This window comes from Tasmannia lanceolata, unplaced genomic scaffold (assembly GCF_043159265.1).
Source record: "Tasmannia lanceolata isolate RefF3 unplaced genomic scaffold, GAP_Taslan_0.1 ptg000006l, whole genome shotgun sequence".
Lineage (NCBI taxonomy): Eukaryota > Viridiplantae > Streptophyta > Magnoliopsida > Canellales > Winteraceae > Tasmannia > Tasmannia lanceolata.
The window spans coordinates 21,427,782-21,435,853 of NW_027518683.1; the positions used below are offsets into that span (position 1 = coordinate 21,427,782).

Sequence of the window (8,072 nt, forward strand, 5' to 3'; positions counted from 1 at the left end):
AGGAGGGATTCTAAAGTCATAGGAACCCTTGTAGAAAAGGGCTACAAGGGTGGCACCATTGAATTATTTATACTGATACATTTAGTCCATCGACAAAGCCTATATTTCTTCTAGTGTAGATTGCTAATTGTGTCGAGAACAGAAGAGTTATAGTAGACTGTAGGAATTTTTTAAAATAGAGTATTTTTGAAAAAAAAAATTAAACTGAAAAGTCATTTTAAATGGGTGTTTTTAATAGTGTAGAATGGCTTTTCGGAAGAGTAAAAGTTTAGTCTCACATGAAAAAGTAAGAAGAATAGAGAGGGTTTAATAAGTATCCCTCCATACGCACAAGCATGCACACTCACACAAACAAGGGAGGGAAACACAAATATACAGATACACACAAAGCCGATATAGATCATTGGAGTATGAATCAAAAAGCTATATCAGTTATAAATTAATATCTTTAACCCTAAACTGGCTTGTATTACTAAAGCATATTTTGTGATATCCATTTGAATTTCGCTTCTCATTGCAACAAGCGCTAAGGACAATAAGCTTATCAGACACTTACAGTGTTTCCTTTACTAGAGAGAAGCAAATGTTCCTTTATTAGACAGAAACAAATGCACTAAGAGGGAATCAACGGCCCCCAAAGAGGATTGAATCTCTAATTGTTGACGTGTATCCACCTGACTTGTCCATCGAAGAAGGATATGACATGGCAAAAGCATCAAAATCTTCATTGTGCCACATTTCTAGAAAATTAACATTGAAACTATTTGATGAAAGATCGGGTAGAGGAACATCGCCATCTAGAAACTGAAGGACTTGCCTCATGCTTGGCCTAGTGCCAGATACCAGATGCGAACAGAGCAATCCAAGCTTCAGAACCAACTCAATTTCCTCCACTATGTAACCATTTCCCAAATTCGGATCACATGCCTCTAAAATTATCCCTCTCCAACATTCTGACACCCAATCAACAAGAACTGATTCTTCGGCAGATGCCCGTGGATCTATTGGTCTCCTTCCACAAGCAACCTCGAGTATAAAGGCCCCAAAGGAATACAAGTCGGTGCTTGTCGTTGCCTTGCCAGTTCTGCTCAACTCCGGTGCCATATAACCCAGAGTTCCGACGACATGAGTGGTATGAGGATCAGTTCCATGGTCATACAATCTCGACAGACCAAAATCGGCCAATCTTCCATTGAATTCATGATCTAGTAAAACATTGCTTACTTTGATGTCTCTATGGATGACAACCTGCTCCCATTCTTCATGCAAGTAATAGAGCCCGGAAGCTACTCCTTTGATAATTCGAAATCTTTGATCCCATGTTAGAACTGACATGGGTTGATCAAAGAGTAATTTGTCAAGACTTCCATTAGGCATGAAATCATATACCAAGAGGAGCTCTCCTTTACGCCGGCAATAGCCGAGTAGCTGTACTAAGTTCCGGTGCCGGAGCCTTCCAATGCTGATGATCTCTGCAATAGACTCCCTCATCCCTTGCCTTGATTCATGAGAAACTCTCTTCACCGCAACTTCAACTTTAGAGGAAGGTAACACACCTCTGTAAACCCTACCGAAACCTCCGATCCCCAGAAGCTCTGTGTCTCTGAAGCCCTTGGTGGCTATGAATAGATCCTTGTATGAGAACCTTTTGTGGCCCATATTCCAGCTCCCAATCCTCAAGTATCTCAACGAATTTGATCTTCCTTCTAACAACAAGTAGAACGCTGGTGATGATCACTAACATGAAAACTATAGCAATTGTGGGCAACCCAACTGTCAATACTTTTGATTTCTTTTTGGGACCTCTCCGAGGGAGCTTAGGAAGACATGATAGATCGAGTTCTTGAGCTTTTCCATTCATTTGAAAGCTCCATCCCATAACATAATGACCAGATAGGACCGTTCCCGTCGCTGAAGAAAAACCCACGTACATATCTTCTAATGCAACCGATGAAAGATTAACCATAGAAGACAAGAGAGGACGATTGGGTTTAGGTGTCCAGACAAGATATATTGTTACATCAAGTTTCATATCAGTACCATTGTACTCTACCCAAACCTGCATGGGTTCTCCGCTTATAAGGTTCAAATTCCTGATCCCACCATTTTCATTTGCATAATAAGCTGCATGAGCGGAGTTATTCGAATTTAAGCTGTTGATATCAATTCCCACATGGTTCTCGTCAATATCCCTAAATTCGGTGTTCTGGATGGTATCAAGCTCAACAGCAAGAACATGATTAGAAGGATTTCCATTGTTGGTATCATTGAAGAGGCCTAGAAATTGGCTAGGTAGAGCTGTGGGGAGCTCTCTTGAGGGAGCAATGACAAAGGTCATTCCCTGGCCCCTAGCATAAGGAGACTGGGAAAAAATTGCAAAGACAAAAGTTGTAGAAAAGGAGTAAACAATACCGTTGGTAGAATTCCTGAATTGGAGGGGAAAGGAATGGAAGGCATGACCCTTTCGTTGCTTTGTACTGTTGGTTAGCTGCAAGAGGCCGTTGGGTGTGATTCCGGCGAGGCCGTCTAAGCTCAGATTGGCACTTAGGAATCCATTATAGGTGAAACCATCTTCTTTGGAAGCTGCAAGTTTGATGAGAAGCACTAGTAAGATCTTGGTAAACATGACTGAAATCCAGGTAGAGACTTAAAAGGCCTTTGATACTGGGCAATGACCTATGAGAAGTCTATACAACAGACATTAGGGGGTCGTTTGGATACACGGATTTAAGAATCTTGGATTTCCTCAAAATTGAGATGGGAGACCATCCGTTTTCTGATTTCTTGCCCTTCTTTCCGTCAGCAAGAGAGTAGGAGATCATCTTAGGACGGGAAATCCAAATTCTAAAATCCGTGTATCCAAACGGCCCACCGTTGGATCTAAATCAAATGGGTGCTATGAGTGGGACGTACCCAAGCAGCAGCACTCGTGAAGCTATGAACTGCATCATTCAGGAGAAATTATAGGGTGCCGTGAAGTCAAGGGTAGGTCAGACTCTTAGAAAGTACTGGTCTGCTGTTGGATCAAATATCAAGGGGGGTATTGCCCACACTTGACTTCAAGGCCGAGCACCATGTAAAATCTCTTTTAATAGAATCACAGTATCTTCTTACGCACTAGAGGACGGAAATCAGACATAAATCATGTGGGGACAAAGCAATTACTTCTAGAACTAGACTTAGACGTTGGTATCTACAAAGAGCAGACTTTTTCACCCTCTTTGTTAGTCATATGGGTAGAAATTTAATCTCTGGTTGATGTCAACTTAATTTTTGAAATTTAATTCAATGAAGTAGTTTTGATCAAGTTTCTATATTCCAACAATTGAGTTTACATTTGGGGCAAATATTGATAAGGTTAGAAATATCAGCAGATAATCACTATCTCTGTGATTAACAGCAGACGTTTTGTAGATTGAATGTCAAATCAACCAATATAATGTAGATTCGAGATATTACATGAACTGGTCGAAAAATCTACTGTCTGATAAACTAGATTTCTGGTATTGGCCATAGCAATCATCCAATCACATTATTTTCTACTCTAATGAGTGAAGAACTTGTTGGATCTTCACCATTTCCGCAGCAGGCAATGGGACCCAGATCGCATTACTTGAAAGAATCCCACATTGGAAAGGGAGGAAAAGTTAATGGGCTATATATGTGGATTTCTCCTCTCCCTGTGTAGACGTGTTTTCAGCATCTCCAAGGAGTGGGCCGCGGAGTGGGTCGGGCATGGTTAGTGTTGCTGGAAAACAAAATCGGGGAGGAGTGGGAAAACCCAGAACCGGACAATATCTACACAGCGGAGTCAGGGCGTGACATTATGGTATCAGAGCGGGACCTCCCACAATACGGTGTGCTAGCGAGAACGCTTACCCTAAGGAGGGTGGATTGAAAGATCCCACATCGAAGAGAGAGGAAAAGTTACTAGGCTATATATGTGGATTTCTCCTCTCCCTGTGTAGACACGTTTTCAGCATCTCCAAGGAGCGGGCCCACAGAGTGGCTCGGGCATGATTAGTGCTGCTGCAAAACAAGACCGGGGAGGGGTGGGAAAACCCGGAACCGGACAATATCAACACAGCGGGGTCAGGGCGTGACATTACTGGTTCTATTGTTAATCATGTGAGATCCCACCATGCAAGCGAAATGGTAGTGAAAGTGTGTAGCTCCGGCAGGTGGTTCTAGCATTCTGCCATGAATTAATTGAGCTAGTCCAAATCCAAAAATTATGGTGGGAAATAATCCATGTAGCTACTAACCAATGATCTTAGTTGTCATGTTGAAAATTTCTTGTGGGAGACCAAATTAGATTACACTGTGTAACGTCCCCAAGCCGCACACACAAGGCCTGGGAACACGACTGCGATGTACAGCTGCAAGAAAACCTTACAAGCATACAAGGCTAACAAAGCAATAACAAAACCAACCATAAAGGTCCACAATTGCATAAATAATCCAAATAGTCAAATATTTAATATTTCTCTCACTCTCCCCAATAAACAATAATGAAATAAAATAACAGTCTCAATAATGCCTAAACAATACTCGCTGTGAAATTAAAAGAATCTACTAAATTTGAAAATCCAAAAGTCACGCCTCTGCTCCCTCGTCCGCACCACAAGGGTCAAAATCTGAAAATGATAAACCACAGTCAGTTGAAAAGCTCAGTACATAATGACGCACCACAAAAGCAGGGTCAAAAGCATGCCATATAGAAGGGATCAATATGTAAACAAAGATGACAAAAGCTACTCATGAGGAGACTGGTACAAACATAATAACTGAGAAACGAAGTCCACAAAGTCATATTTCAAAGTATCACATCAAAGAGGGGTCTCAATAAGAGAAGTCACAAAGTCTTAAGAGATCACTGAAAGCGATCAGAAAGGTACGAAATCACCCAAAGGTCATTGGCTTAGCCCTAAAAGTATGTTATTTCCACGGTTCGAAACTAGTTTCTAAGTTCATATACTTGTCGACAGGGTCAGCGAATAGCACCCACTAAAGCCAACATACAACCCCCATTGGTGCGGGCCCTTGCAGTTCACATATAGCCCAAGCCTCCACAAAAGATGTCCCCATAAATAAAAGATCCAAAGATACGTACAAAGTTCCAAAGATTGTGGTTCATGTTGGTTCTACAAGGTTTTCTAAAATAGTTAGATATACAATGACTAAAAGGTTCTTATATCAGAGAGAGTCACATATTCAATACAAAGTTCATAGGTTGTCAATGAGTATACAATTTTATAGATTGTGATCAATAAAGAATAAGCATGCAAGACCCAAATCAAAAGCTAAGATTATCAAAGATTTCTTACGTTCAAAGAGATTCGAGTGTACCAAATCAATAGGGCATATCATTGGAGAACACATTACATACCTCCAATGACGAACACTTTTTTTTTTCAAATTCTCCTCAAGAAACTAATACCTAATTCACGTAGATCATATCCATCAATAAGGGGCCCCAAGAAGTTGCCCAAAACAAAGAATCTAAAATCCAAAGTCCTTTTATAACTCAAGGTAGATGATTAGATAGTGTGGGATCCGATCACGCGAGAGGGGTAAGGCGTGAGCCGCCACGCTCTCTCTTGGTCTCTCGTACCCACGCGATTGGCGTGTGCATATTTATTATTGATTTTAATTCATCTTTTATGTGAACTTGGGATCACTAAGGCAATCCGAATTCCACACAAAAGAGACTGACAGAGTCGCCACCTAGATGTGGGATCTAGGACCCATGATTAACCAGAAATCTAGACTCGCTACCTGGTTACAAGAATGGAAGGTATGGGGATTTATCCACCACATGCACCATTCCTGCCCGATAATCAGTCTTCGATTCCAAAAGCTAACTCTTTTAAATTTATTTTAAATGGCTCATTCAACTCTCTATTAATGTGCTAACTACGGGACATGCATCCTATGATCTAATTTCAATGTGAATCCTAAATGTGTATCTTGATTTTTTAATTTGTCTGGATTCAATCTAAGTGAAAGTTCTCCTAAAATTCTAATTTCATGAAAAATCCTAAGTGATTTGATTAAGTATTTACAAGAAAATTAATATACAAAACACCACAATTTGTTGTGGTGCCGACTCGCGGTTGGTATGCCATCAGACATCCAAGCTGCCTACGTACCCAAGCCTCACTGGGATCAGAGTCGACGTAGTTCGGTGCACCTAAGCTAAGCTACTTATGCCTAACTCAACTAAGACACCGACCTAGACGGGATTGATTGTTTCAACAGTTTTAGGAGAAGTTATTTAATTCAAGTTGAGGATTTTATTATCTTAGGATTTCATTTAAGATGCTATATGATTCTTATCTAAATGCAAGTTGTTCCTTAGAGTAATGCAGGTTAGCCTACATCCTAGTTTACTAGGCTTGTCCTAGGGAAAGATTGGGTGACTAGTGTAACTAGACCTATGGCACGGTTGCTATCCATAGCAAGCGTCCGTGATGAGGCTGGACTCCTAACTCTAGGACTCCCTAAAACCTAGAACACAACGTGACGTGAGTGTTCCTAAGGGGCTCTAAAGGATCCTACGATGGGAGACCGCAATCCAACGGTTCCAAAGACATGGATTAAATCAATTCAGTTTGTTGAAATGAAAGATTTTCAGTTCTTTAAAAGGTTTCTGATTCCTAACATCTAAGGAATACCAAAGGCTCTAAGGCTTGATAAAATTCATGCTTAGATCGCATTCATGAAAGGGAATCGTGCGCTCTCACCTCGCACAATTTAACATCTAAGTTATAGTACGTTATTGCCTGGCATGTTTCTCAGGATTTCCGTGGACAGTAGACCTCGGAGCCAATATCGTACTATAATTTACATGCTCAAATTGTCAAGGATTGATCACAATTAGTATACGATTATGAATGCGATTTCAGCCATTAAACTATCACAGCATCAGGATTTTACAAAGGAAATCAGTGATTCCTAAGGTTTCTATTTTGATAATTTAATGATTGAATATGTGATGGAATATTATGATCATCTGGAAATTTTTAAAACAATTTGATTTTAATTCGATTTACTTAAGGATTTTAAAAGGTTTCAATTCAGATTGTAGATTTACACATCAACATATAGCAACTCTTTTCAGAACAAGATGAAATTTTTACAGTAACTTCTTCTTAATTAGATAAGATTACTATAAAAATTTCATAGATTTTAAATGTGTTCTGCTATTAGTTTTTCAATGTTGAAAGTTTCTGTCCAGATTGTAAATTAACACAGTAACATATAGCAAATCAATTCAAAACAATATGAAATTTCTACAATAACTTTATTACAATCAGCAAGGATTACTGTAAAAGTTTCATAAATTTTAAGAATGATTTACTATTAATTTACGATTTTACAAATATCTCTCCAGATTATGAATTAACAAAGAAACACATAGTAAATCAAATCCAAATCAGTTTAAACTTTATGAAAATATGTAATTCCAGTAATAATTATCAAAAAAATATTTTCAAAATTTTTCATTGTAATTTACTATTTTCTCAGATTTAATACAGCATGCATGATTTGACATAAAAAATCATAAACAAATATCCAACAGCAACAAAAAATCTTCAAAAATTTACAGGAGATTATATTAGATTTAATTTGCTTCTCATCCAAATTTCACTTCTGAAAACCTTATAGATTTGTCGAAAATTGGTTTTTTCCAAAAATACCCCTAAAGTTAAATGAATTTTTAAACCCTTTAAATCAAATAAACAATTCATCAAAAAATTCGTACTAATTCAAAATCTTAAGATTATGTTATGTTTAAATTTTCATTGATTTTGGATCTGTTTTGACATCTTTTTAAATTCAATCTTTAGAATTTTACCCCTTTGAGGGTAAAGTTCAAAAGGTCAAATCGCGGTCAAAACGAAGTCAAAATTCTTCGAAATTTCAGATTTATACACTTTTTAATGTGCAAAACACTCAGAGATTGAAAAATTCAAAATTTTGTAAAGGTTTGTTATAATTGCTTTGTAAATTGGATTTTAAACCCTTTTCTTTCCGAAAATTCAATTTTAATATAAAAAATAGATTTT

General features: G+C 38.3%; 1 pseudogene; it reads right to left on the bottom strand.

The window, feature by feature from the left end:
- Nucleotides 1-624: 624 nt before the first annotated feature.
- On the bottom strand, nucleotides 625-2,626 carry LOC143880080 (L-type lectin-domain containing receptor kinase SIT2 pseudogene; annotated as a pseudogene).
- Between the last annotated feature and the right edge of the window lie 5,446 nt (nucleotides 2,627-8,072).